General features: G+C 35.8%; 1 protein-coding gene across 1 annotated transcript in view; it reads left to right on the top strand.

The window, feature by feature from the left end:
- The first annotated feature begins 5,674 nt into the window (after positions 1-5,674).
- Positions 5,675-14,182, top strand: part of grm6a (glutamate receptor, metabotropic 6a) — a 56,971-nt gene continuing 48,463 nt past the window's right edge. Inside the window, exon 1 of the mRNA XM_084390487.1 lies at positions 5,675-6,016. The gene's annotated coding sequence lies outside the window, so the exon portion shown is untranslated. The remainder of the gene's footprint in view (positions 6,017-14,182) is intronic.

The following is a 14,182-nucleotide window of genomic DNA, read 5'->3' as shown; positions in this document are numbered from 1 at the left end:
TCTGGCCCTTATTATGCTAATTTTAGTAATGTGTGTAAAAAAGAAAAGTAGCCTTGGTATCTCTGGGAAACGCTAGTGGGCAGAGACTCAAACATTTTTTTTAACATCATTAGTGTTTATTATAATTATATAGGCCAGAAACGTCATAGCATGTGAAGCTATGATTAGGGTATAATATTTTGCTTGCTGGCCTCAAAGATTTTGGTAGAATGGCATTTGATAGAATAGGCTATACAAATAAGGGGAGCACCAGAAGCTATTTTTTCCATTTCAAGCACTGGTTATCAATGAAAATAAAGAGTGTGAACTGATCTGGATCCTTTCTGTTGCTGGTTTGGTGCTCTAATTGCCACTGAATAATTCAGACACTCTTTGCTGGCATGTTTGGAGAGATAAAGGTATAGGTCTTGAGCCCACCATCAGTTACTCACTGGCTATTTTCTGGAAGAGCCACATTTCAGAGTCAGGACATGTGTCTTAAAACGCATTAATGTGCTCATTCAGTAGATCAGATGTACAGCAGCCCCAAAAAGTACTTGTGTAAAGTGTAAAAATTGAAGTGGCATCTGCAAATAAATGCTGCTAGAGCTTTTCTCAGAAGAACTGACTTTCTTCTTCTTTTGTATTAACTTGGTGGATGTATGAAGTCAGTTCTCCTCAAGTTCACACACTTTTTCAAGCAGAGCAACCACATTGTTCATCACTTTATCAAACACTTTATTTTAAATCTTATATCAGTTGTTTCATTATCCAATTAATTATTATTTGGTGAAATGTTTAGTTTGAAACGCGTTTTTGTGCTATATTTCTCCAACAGATTTTTATCCATGGAAAACCATGATCCGCTGCTTCCGTGTTAAGCGGGTGGTTCCAGGTCTTGGAACATCCCCCTTGAGTTTATGCAACTTTAATGTCTTCAGACCCTGCACATTTTCCTTATTGCACTAAAAATACAACACTTGAATTACTTATGCATGGACTCACAGAAGAATGCTGATCTCTACTTTAACCTTAAAATGTATCTGCCTTTTTTGCTATATTCTTGCATGAAGTAAGTGTTATTTCCACCATTAAGGTGTCTTTGGTCATATTAAATAATTGTTTTAAAATTTGGTTTGCTATTTTATATTAAAAGGGAAAATTTGGATTAACCAGTGTTTGGGAAAGTTACTTTTAAAAGTAATGCGTCACAATATACCATTATTTCGATATTTTTGTATAGAAAGTAATGCATTACGTTACTTTTCCGTAACTTTTTCTCACCTTGGCTGGGCTTGCTTGCTTGTTTTTAATAACCAAAAAACAAAAGTTAAATTTTCTAGCAAATGTAAAGGCTCCTAAAGTAAAATGAATAAGCTTCAGGCTGAAGAAAATGCAAAGTCAGTCAATAAATGTGAAAAAGTAACTTGCATTACTTATTTGAAAAAGTATCTCAGATATGTTAGTGTAAATTTCAAATGAATGCATTACTTTAGATACTTGAAAAAAAGTAATCTGATTACTCATGTTTCTTGTAATGCGTTTGTTACATCCACCAGCTGAAGTGCCCATGATCTCCTTTGCTTTCCCATCATGAACAATTCCCATAACCCATTTCCTGGACTCATTTATTGTTTGATCACTTCTACCTGTGTGTCATTGGCTGGTAAATGTTGGCCTTTATAAGCTCTGTGTTTCCACTCACACTTTGCGAAATCTTGTTGGTGTTAGACTGCATTTCTGAGCGTGCCATGGACTTGTTCTTCTGTCTCCCTGGATTTCCCTGTTTGCCTGTACCTTGGACTTTTGTTATTATCTGGATGGTTTGCTCTGTGGTGTTTACATTATGCCTGTTTTATGGATTACACTTGATAAAGCTTGTGTTTGCATCTCACAGTCACATCTCCGAGCAGTATTCGTAACAGCGTCACCCCAGACATTGGTATTACAGTTTTTCTGAATTGCTAAAACACATTTCTCGAAACCTTAAACACAAAACCAAATCTTCAAACTACATTCAGAGAACATCTGACTCTTTGGGCATTTTATCTGTGCTCAAAATCAAAGAATGCTTTCAGATCATATACACACAGCTACGGAAGCGTATTGCATTCACTTGAGGAAAAATAATCTACTCTGTTTTTCTGAATTAACGAGTTAATTATCTCAGAATTACGAGATCATTTTTCATGAATAAAAAGTTTTTGCTCAGTTTTTTTTAATTAATGACTTAATTATCTAAAAATTATGAGATACATTTTTCTTGAAATAAAATGTATTTGCTCTGTTTTTCTGAATTATTGAGTTAATTATCTCAGAATTCTGAGATGATTTTTCATAAAAAATATTTGCTCTGTTTTTCTGAATTAATGACTTAATTATCTCAGAATTCTGAGATAATTTACTCAATAATTCAGAAAAACAGCAAAAACTTTTATTCATTAAAAATTATCTCGTAATTCTGAGATAATTAACTCGTTAATTCAGAAAAACAGAACAAAATATTTTTTTTATGAAAAATGATCTCATAATTCTGAGATAATTATAAAATACATTTTATTTCAAGAAAAATTATCTCATAATTTTTAGATAATTAAGTCATTAATTCAGAAAAACAGAGCAAAAACTTTTTTTCATGAAAAATTATCTCGTAATTCTGAGATAATTAACTCGTTAATTCAGAAAAACAGAGTAGATTATTTTTCCTCAAGTGAATGCAATACGCTTCCGTACACAGCCAGTCAAAATATAAACACTACAGATCTTTCATTAGACACTACATCAAAAAATGGAGAACACGGCATCCAAAGCATGCAGTTACAGAAAAAAAATATTGTGTCAGTAAACAAATTTTGCAATTACATAAAAAAAGTAACTTGGTGAAAAGTAAAAGGAGAATTTATTGTATACTCAGTGCACTGCAAATATAGTATTGTACTGAATACTACGGAATGTCTGTGCATTCAGCATTGCATACTGTAAAAATACAGTAGTCCAACTGCAAAATCCCAAAAGGTTAAAACATGAAAGTGTTACAGTACACTCAAAAGAGTTGTGCGACTGCAAAATCAAAGTCAGTGAGAGATTCTTTCTGCCTCAGCATCACGTCTTTGTTCTGGGTCCAGCCTGAGGACTTTGTCCACATCACAGGCAATGTCGTCTCTTGCCAGGCAAAGGGAAAAACCCTTGTGTGCCGGATCCAGCCTTGACCACACTGTCCACATCTTGCTCTCTCTCGTCCTCATCCTCTTCCTCCTCGTCTCGTCCACCACCTCTTACACGTACTCTCTTTTCAGATTGTTTTCATCTTTTGTTGGTCTCAACATTCAGTGCACCTGTGCCACCTGTGCATGATGTGCATGATAAGAGTGAACAATTTTGTGTCGTTGTGTGTAAACAATGACAACTGTGCTATAGTTGTGTTTAATGTTTGCCTACCTGTTTTAGCCTTTTGCAACACAAGTACGTCACAGTGCGATATGTGTTTTAGTGAGTGAGAATGTGTTTAGAAGAGGTCAAAAAGAGATTTATTTCGACAAATTTGTTTAGGCTATTGAGAATTTGGTTCAAAGAATGGGGTTTAGTGTTTTATTCAGAAAAACTGTAATACCCTTTTTTTCTCAATACTCTGTAATAAAAAAAATATGTTTTTAAGTTAATTCCCCATCTGTTGTCTCTAAATGTCATGACAGACAATGTAAACTACAATGCCCATGTTCAAATGTAATTTGGTAGGAAAAAAATGGCTAGATGCCATTTAGCAGATGTTTTTTTTCTAAATGGATTTACAGTGAACTTATTAGTGACAACCTCCCTGGAACAGCCCTAGGTTACAAAAACTAAATAAAGGCATGTCATTGACTTAACCAAACCTCAATTATATTCGAAAAGAGAACCTTGTGCATTTTTAAAGTCTAAAAGAGTATTCTTTAATTATTAATCATGTTTTTTCCAAATAAGGGCGTCTCTAAATGTCCCTTATAGAATTTACCAAACTAAGTACATCCAAAATCTCTAAATGATCTTAAATAGGCCTATATATTTTACTGACAAACTTTTTTACAGACAATATGCATCAAATTATATCCCATGTCAGTTTTGACCTGCAAATATTCCATGAAGCGAAATACGGTCTAGAGTTAAGCCTGGCTTCTGGTTTGTATCTCTATATGCAGATTTAATTCAATAATTCCTGCTAATCAGCATTTAGACCTCATTTTAGCTTTTGGATGACAAAGTCAGGCTTTCTGGCTGATGATGCAGTGCAGTTGGTTTAAAGTCATCAATTCAGCGTTTACACAGAAAACAGATGCTTTTTATTCAGTTTTGTGTATTTGCTCAACCTGGAGCCACTATAGGTGAGAGATTTTTTCTGCTTTTGACAGGATGTCACACCGGTTAGGCTGAAGTGAACAGACGGTGTTGTTAAAGGTACTGAATCACAAAAAGAAAATCCCAAGGGAATACTAATTGATTTTGTATTTATTTTTTAGCATAATTTGACATTCAGGTTTATTATAATCCTTTTCACAATACTTTGTTTTTTTTTTAAAGCAGCCTTACAGAGCCTCTAATGCCCCCAGTGAACAAGTCAAAGGTGAAAGTGGCAAAGAAAAATCTCAATAAGACTCATTCTCTACTGACTGGCACATATGTAAATGCACATGTGCCAAATATTATCTACTTGCATAATGTGCAATAGCAGATATACTAGCAGATGCTTATTGAATAAATTAATGAATAATAATAATGTTATATACAGCAGGATCTTATCTGATTTATTAATGATTCTTGATTTATAAATGTGAGTTTTTTCACAAAGATTTGAACCCTAAATGTGGATTTTTAAAAAATCTGTTTCTTGCAATGAATAAATATTACAAATGTACTGCACATAACATGCTCTGTTAAGTTCTGTGGAGATTGACTTTTACCATTTAATGTTTTTATGCTTGCAGTCACAGTGATGTATGGATCAATGACATTATAATTTTTTTTGTCTGCATCTATAAATCTATTAAAATGCATTAAAATGTATGGCATAACCAAGATGCTGTAAGCCATTTTGTTGTAAATTGACAAGAAAACCATAAAACAGAGAGAGGACACAAAGGAGCGAAAATTATTTGGTCACCTTTTTCTGAAAAGGCATATTTTGTTTGGGTCAAATGGAGTAACCCTCAAAAAAACGTAATAATATTCATGACTTAAAAACGGTTTTTTTTATAATTTTTTTTTTATAAATAATTAAGCTGTATGTACATGTGTATTTTTTAAGTACGTTTTGCTGGGTTACATTATTATTTAAGAAAGTTATATGCAGAAATGTAAAAGTACATTTCTAATACCTTAGCACATGTTTTAATCTAGACTTTTTACCATCTAAATCATCTGATTTCAATAGATCTGTCTGAGCTAATCAAAACCCAGTAAACAAATATTAGTATTGAAGCTTTTTTTCCCACCACTATAGCCTACTCATGCATTTTGCAGATATGTAACTCCATTCTAATAACGAGTTGTGCTTGAGGTCCCTAGCTAAATATATTGCAGAAAATGACAATAAAAGAGATGAAAATAAACAGCAACACTCCCCAAACTGAACATGAGGGGAGAGAGACCAGCATGACAGCATACGTGGAGTGAAGAGAGAGGGAGAGACACACACATTTCGAGAGCGACAGAGCGAGAGGAGGGGAGGGGAATCGAGCTTTTAGGAGATTTGATAGAGATTAGAAGCGGCACAGTGTTGAGAAATACTGCATGTTCGATATGAATATCATTTCATGGTGAAAACGCAGAGCGAGGCGAGAACGCGGACAGAACTGAGGAACGCAACACTGAATGAATGAAACAATGGAGAAGAGCTCCGGCTTTCTTTAAACAGGTCATAGGTGATCTCAATAGGTCATAGGAGAACTAAACAAATGCCCAAATCTGCAGGTGGTTTGAGTGAGTCGTAATGTATTCGAGGGTTTGAGGAGAAGTCGTGGATGTCTCGACAGACTTGGAGAAAGTTCAACATCAGGATGAACAGGTAAAATAATCGGACATTGATGTTTATGTTGTAAATCTAAGTTTTTGTCGTGTTGTAAATCTTTAACACATGTCGTTTGTCGCGCGCGCCCACAAAGTTTATTCGGTTTTCAGTCCGGTTTTTTTTTTAAGTCATGAAAACATGATACAATAATTGATGGACAGAAAGTACCATGGTATTATCATGTTTTTATTACCTTTTTCCTTTCCTTTTTTTTATTCATGCAACACGGTAGCTACTCCAAGAAACTATGTAGGCTAAATGGAGTAGCCAAGCAAATGAATTAAATATCAATCATACAGTACCACGTCAAGGGACCATGGTATTATGCTTTTGGACACTGCTATGATGATATTATAGCATTCCTTGAAGTGCTTTGAAGTACAATGTAAATTCCATCCTATTTGAATATGCGGTAACACTTTATTTTACATGTTCTTGTTACATATGTTAGGCTACATGTACTTACCATAGTAATAACAGTAAATTATGCATAATTAGGCTATATGCAACTAACCCAAAACCAAACCCTAACCTATAGTAAGTAGCCTTCATGTTAATATTACTCAGTACATAAATATATAATTACAATGTAACAATGACACCTGAAAATAAAGTGTAACTGAATATGCTTAGGATTTTATGCATTGCACCATGGAAATAGGTTTTTGGGACAAAGAACCATAAGAACATCTTTTAGGAAACTATTATTATGGTTATATTATGGTATTCCTTGAAGTACCTTGGAATACAATGTACATACTGTGCCTTGTATATGGTAAATGCATATGGTAAGTAATCATGCATTCAGTATCATTTGTATTATTTACCATTATCTAATAACTTCACTGTGTCATGGTACTTTTTTGTAAAGGTAAATAAGCCTTACTGGACAGATTAGTATATGAATAAAAAAATGTATTACATTTTTAATTCGACATTAAAGATATTGAGCATTATATAATGAAATAATGTTTGCTAATGTGATTGATGGACATTATTATAAAGTGTTACCCTTTATTCAACTGTTCTAACTTCTGGCATTCCCATCATGTTTTATAGGCATTTTATGTTAGAATGTGATACGCCTTTCTCAAACTCAATAGTGACTGTAAACGATACTGGCATTCAAATGCTGCTGAAATTGCAGATATTCCACAATGTTTGCATTTAGTAAACAGAGCAATCTCAAGATTTTGGGCAAACATAATGGAAAGAAATGGGCTGGGATTAAATTTTTTTTTCTCTGTTGGGAAAAGCCATTCTGATCATTTTATCAATGCCATCTTTAATCCTGTATGGATTTTGTTTACTTGATGTGCCTCTATTATGCAAATTTAGTGTAGTGAGCACATGATGTGTATAAGCATTGGAAAGGACATAGGTCTGCATTAACAGTATTGGATGCATTATTTCATAATGTAGATATTCATATAGGCCTTGACGTGTCCATCATGATTACACAAAAGAGGAGTTAAGTAGCTCTTGTAAGGCTTTGACAACCATAGCAATATAGATGACTTTTGTGCTCTTTTGTGCAGTTGTCTGAAGCTCCTTTTGCTTTCCATGTCCTGTAGGATGAATTGCTAGTTTCTTAATCCATGCTATGAGGTCTGTTGAGTCTCTTTGAATTATCATTGCAACAGTGAACCCCCTGTTGGCTGTGTCATGCGTATGTGCATGAGAGGTCAGCATTTAAAAGTCTTCCGTTTGTGTGAACACAATGTCATGTGTCGTCAGGGATGTTTGCAAAAAGTGTTGTAGCTGCTCCCTGTGCCCTCTCGCATAATGTCAAGAATTCACAGTGTGTGATCTATGTTTGTTAACGCGTGTGATCTGTGAGATGGCCCAAGAAAAATCAGCAAGAGTTCATGTGAAATCCCTCACGACAGAAGTGATTTTTTTTTTTTTACTCATGGGCACTTAGTTCCATATGCAGGAGATTTTTTTTTTTGCCAACCACCTGAGCCATAAAAGCCATAAATAGTGAGACTAATTATTGTTGAGAAGCAAGAAAATTATGTAATGATAACTCTGATTGGCTGATGGCAGCACAGGACTGATGGACTGAAAATCTTCAGTAGTGGCTTTTGACGTCTGCCATGATGTCAGGATGATGTTTTGTATATATTTTATTTCAAGTTTTTAACATATTCAAAGCATGGAGTACAAACAAATAGGGGTGGGACTCTTTTGGTACCTCGCAATTCGATTCAAATCGATTTTTGAGGTCACAATTCGATTAAAAATCAATTCTCGATTTTGAATCACATTCGATATATGCGTAGATTTGATTCTAGGTTACTGTTTTGCGTTACTTTTCCTACTTGACTGCAGTAGACAGTTTAAAATCTTACTGAATTAAATGTAAACCTTGACATTTATTTAGTTTTTTCTTCCCATTTTAGTCAACCCAATATTATAAAACAAATGCCATTTAAGCTGACTGCAATCATTACACACATGACTGGCAGTCTTCTGTAATAAAGCAAGGCAGACAAACAGAAAAACTACTTAATACAGAAATAAAACTCCTTGATACAGCTACTTTTGAATTCGTCAGTGAAGGAAGATGTTTTTGTGTCCAACGCTGTAGTATTAGCGTCTACCAGCAGGGGCTAACCAACCTAACCTTGGTTGTAATATTTAAGTTTTCCTGGTAGCAATCAGAAATGCCCAGATATGACATTACAAGTTTATCATGGTTTTAGTTGTTCACAAATTCTGAAATTTTTCCGTAACCAAAAAGCTGTGTATGTGTAGCATTGGTTGCATGACATTGGCCTTGTCCCAAATCAGACACTTGACGTGCATTTCTTGTGATGGTCAAATGTTGTACGTGTCAGTGAATCCAACAAGACCGTAGCACGTCTCATTTGTCATTTTATGATTCTGAAGGGATCTTTTTGCACCCTCGATTCGCCCTTTTGGCTGATGCGGACTATTACCTGTCCTTTATGCATCATTACATCACCAAAGTATGCTCATGTTGGGCGGCATTTGAGACTGGACCACATTTTGCTGTGGCTCTAGCTTGTTTTCTGCGCAGTGTAGGATTTGCCAAAGTTTCTTTTGTCCATTATATCCTGAATGAACCCTCATATCCAGGTAACAAGAAGATGAATGGGTTTTCAAAATACCCCCAGTGTCGGTTACAACTATCATGGACAGTCTATTGCAAAGACCCTCAGCTTATATCCGAACTGCTGACCTCATTATTGCAGAATGGTCCATCTTAATCCAGGTACGGTTCCTGTATGCGACACCCTCTTTTGTGGCAGGTCACTTTGACTTCGTCTAGTCTATCATTTCAGAACGAGTTCTCTCAAACTTCTCTCCAACGGCTCCTAATGGATATCAGCTGCACGATTTAGGTCTAATACGATGGAAAAAAGCCCCCGATGATTTGTTGTATTATCCATTATTCCAGCCCTTCATTTCTGAAGAGTGATCACATTATCTTGAGTAAGTATGTCACGCTGGGAATGACCTCACCATTTGTCACCAGCCCAGACACCCGAATGGGCATTAATAGTTTCAGCTGATGAATTTTAAAAAGCATTAACTGGGCCCTCTGTTCACAGACTACGAAATGAAATTGGGATTTTGGTTGAACATGAAAATACCAGAAATGTTTTTTTTTTTTTTTTTTTTTGGCTGAGGGATTAAAGAAATTGTGTTAAGAAATTAATGATTTTCCTTTGCAGAGGCCATTCCTAATAATTAGGTTTCTACTTTAATTCAAGTATAGTGATATAATACTTAAGTTAATTGCATATATTGAAGGAAAAGCAAAGAAACTCAGAAATCTATTATAATAGTCTTCTATTATTGAGTGCTACAGCTAGTCATATTAGCTGCCTCTGATGTGCAAATGATTTAGAAAGCGTTTTCCTCTCCCTTTTCAAATGCCTCATAAACATGCTGCTTTTTCATTGGTGGCTCTTATTGCTTGTTTACAGGTTTGTCTCTTTCTTTGGATGGGATCAGCATTGGGAGGCGTCCTGTGAAAACCGTTCGCCCTGTCTCAATGCACAAAGCGTTCTTGAGTTTATTTTGATGCCACATTACAGCATGCGGCCCCTGTGCTGTGTGCGCCAACCATGCGAGGTCCTTCACAAACAGTGATTACTGTGATTAGATGATGCCACCATGGATTATTAAAACAGCCCATTATGTTTAACAGCTTCAAATGATGTTTTATCACCGTGAAAATGATATTTACCAGAGAGAGCGCAGGGAAAAGCTTGTCTCCTTCGATTACCGCCTGACGTTGTGCCTCTGCCACTTTAGTGTCAGCCTGGAATCAAAAGGAAATGAACCCACTTTCAAAACAATTAGTTTGCAATATTAAATATGTCTTTTAATTTCAGAAGTAGCAATGTGGTGCTCTGGCACTTTACACACACATTTTCAGCCCATGAAAGGGGGAAAAAATGTTTGATAACAGTACAGTATCAAATTATTTCTTTGCTCTAGATATTCAATCTGATTTGTGTTAGCTGAATGAATTTAAAGAGAAGGCAAGAGAAAAAGCCTTTGGCAGGCAGGACGAGAAGCTGGCGTTTAGAGCACAAGGGTTTAGGATTTGATTAGGCTACTCCAAGCAAATGCAATATCCAGTTCCTACTGTAAATGCAATCAAGGCTCATAAAGACCTGAAACACCAGCGTTCGATATCTGAAGTTTCCTGCTGAACACCTGTCACTGAGTAGATGTTGCAGTTTTGAGCTAACGCAAAGCAACTGCAGCAAAAGGCAGATGCATTCGCTACAGCGATGTGCTCTGGAGTAGTGTAATGTAAAATTTTCATCAAAGTGTAATGAGGTTCCTCTACTAAGAGGTTCTGAAAGCTGTCAGATGCAGCCCCAATGATTTATCCTTCCACTCTCGTACATAAACCATGGCTTATGTTCGGAATGGAATTATTGTGTACTGTTGACTGCGTGCTAAAAAAACAAAAAAAAACAACAAAAAAAAACGAGTTTGACTTTGGCTGTCTGATTCAATAATTAGTATGGAAGGTGATGTTAAAGGTACAATATGTAAGAATTTTGCATTAAAATATCCCATAATCTCAAGGCCAGTGTTATATATTTTGTTAAGTTGATTACTTACAATATCCCAAATGTTTCCAACTATAAACTATAAAACTATAAAATTGCGATTTTAACCAAGGAAATGGGGCGTTATAGCAGGGGGGAGCTGGGAGTCGCCAGTCAATGGCGTCACATCCGCGTTACCCTCGGTTTCCGCTCGTACTGCGTGGAGTCCTGTGGACGCGATATTTTTTTTCCCAGGATGGTAGGGGAAGACTCATGAATATTCATTAGGGAAGACATCCCTGATTGGTCTTAACCCCAGTGACGGGTAGGTTTAGGGCGGGGTTAGGGGTAGGTCATCAGAGGTGGGTAGGTTTAGGGGTGGGGTTAGGGGTAGGTCATCAGACCAATCAGGGATGACTTCCCTAATGAATATTCATGAGTCTTCCCCTACCATCCTGGGGAATAAAATATCGCGTCCTGGACAAATGCGGAAGTTGTAGTTGTAGCGTCTATCAAGCAACAAACGTTAGCTTGTTTCTTGCAGTCATTATGGAACACAATTATTCTTTACCGATTGCAGCTGGTTCTGTCGACAAAGCATGCTTAATTTTATATTTTCCAAATGTAGCATTCGGTAATAGTTATGTTTATGTAAGGGAAGTATTATTGCTTTAGATTTGTGTTTAGTTTTTAGTTTATTGACATTGTTTATCACGTCTGGTGTTTATGGTTCGAATGTACTTTTACAACAATTGTTTAGAACACGTAAAACTGCGTCGCGTTATCACAACAATGAATTCGACATACAGTAACATCTATGATAACCAATTTAGTATTAAACCTTACTTTTCTTGCGGTTAATTCATTTTAATGAAATAAAAGTGTGATGAGGTTCAAGAGTCAGGAAGGAAGAAGACAGGGGTCGGCGTGACTGGGACTCGTACTTTATTAAAAAAAACAAAACAAACAAAAGTCGTACACAACGCGCATTCACCGTGGCAACCGCGACGGCACACAGTTCAAAAATGAGAGCTCGGATTCACCGGTTTTCTTTCTCCTCGTCCAATTTTCTCTCCAGTCTCTCTCTCGTTCCAGCGTGCGGCTTATAAGCGGTCTCTCCACGCCGATCACTGCAGTAAGACACAGGTGTTCGTCATTTGCACTTGACCTACTTGCCTCCCGTTAGTCTCTTCTCTCTCCCATTACAGACCGCGCTGAACCACGCCCCCCTCGCCACAAAAAGCATGTCATTATAAAAATAAAACTTAACCTCATCCATGAACATGATTTTTTGATTCCCGTCTGACTGATTTACATCCACGGTGGAGTTTAAACCGACAGTTCCCATCATTCCACGCTCCTTCACATCGTCATCAAGCTACGCCGTTGTTGTTGTTTGGAATGTAGTGCCCTGCATATTGTACCTTTAAAAAAGCGTTTTACCTTCATAATTTTCTTGCTACTTCTCAAATGCCTTTTTAGGGCCCGAGCACCAATGGTATATTTATTATTATTATAAGTTTATTATAAAATTTTAATGTCTTTTATATTTTTAGTTTTCCCTAAAAAAAAAAAAAAAAAAAAAAAAAAAAAAAGAAATGATGAAATTGCCAACTTAATATTCAGTAATATTATTGATTTGACTGCACTGACACTATCAGTAGAAGCTGAATAATTACACTATTGTCTTCTGTAGAGCTGTCAAATTGAGCTTGTTTCATAATGAATCAACTTTTCACAGTTATTGAACTGAACTGAATCAACACTGAACTGACATGAGCTGAATAACGACACGACTACAGCTGCTTTACAGCAGAACTTGAATTTGTCTATGCATATTTGATGAAGTTTGCATAATTAATTCTGTTACTTTGTTACCTGTTTATTACTCTGAAGCTGCTTTCAGACACCTTTTATTGTATGAAGCGCTATAAAAATAAAAGTGATTTGACTTTACCAATGATACAACAAAAGAATAATCAAACAATGCCATATGTATATGTGTAAAGAAAAAAGAAAGTAAATATCACTTGTGAATTTAATATTTTATTTTCATTTCCATTCAAGTCAAGCTGTAATAGATACTGTTTTAAAGTCAAATATTATTATTTAATAAGAAAATATTATTTATAAATTGTTTTTATCGTTTCTATTTAGGATGCATAAAATGCTTGGTATGAAATTAGTCTCAGCAAAGACAAATTTTTCCAGTGATGGAAAAAATGTAGATGTCTAATATGTTAGAGTTATGGCTGCGTGATTAATCAAAATAAAACCGACATTTTTATATGGAAATTGCAATAAAGAAATGAAGACTGCCGGAAATGTGAAACAAAATCATTAGACACATGCTGAGGATGACATTTGTTGATTCAGGAAAATGACAAATGTGACAGAATTCTCCTGTGTTGCATCTATAAATAAACTTGTTAGTTTATAGTCAAAATCATTGAAGAAGCACCATATTGATTCTCATGGTGATTCATCTTGTCTTTTCATTAATATACAGGTATGTTCATCTTTTCCCGATGGATTTCTCTTTCTTGCATCTCTGAGTAACGGCATGATCATCCTATAGAGAAGAGCAATATTCTACACACTCTCAACCTCAAAGTTAACTTTTCTTGTATTGAAGATTTAGCTAATGGCTATGTCTCTCTCATTCTTAGCTGAATTCTGTCTTTTCTCTTGCTGCTTTCTGAGCAAATTCAATCTTCCATTGAACTTTGAACCCTTTGGAGAGGCACTCTTACCACAGCTGGTCTAACAATCAGTACACATCAGAGCAGTTGGGATCCATTCCCTGGAGCTTCACCACACGCCAGCCTATATCACTCTCCATTCACAGGGTTTCAATGCAGTGCCTTTCCCAGTGGATGCTTTCAGAATGAAACCTACGTTCTTTAAAGCATATTGCATCTGGTCTTGTTTATGATGTGTTATACATTGTGCATGAATAGTTAGAGAGTACTAGAAATTCAAATTACTCTTATTTTTTGCCATAAAACACTATTGTAGAATCATTGTCATAAGAGCATGTTGTGAATCCATTGATTTCAATGGGACACATTGTAAGAATGTAGAGTTAAAAGTCTCAAGTTTAGCTCTAGCTCACTGATGT

The sequence above is a fragment of the Rutilus rutilus genome, assembly GCF_951802725.1.
Source record: "Rutilus rutilus genome assembly, chromosome: 19".
NCBI classification, from domain to species: domain Eukaryota; kingdom Metazoa; phylum Chordata; class Actinopteri; order Cypriniformes; family Leuciscidae; genus Rutilus; species Rutilus rutilus.
Note: the sequence above shows the minus strand (reverse complement) of the source record. Positions and strands in the feature narration are given on the sequence as shown.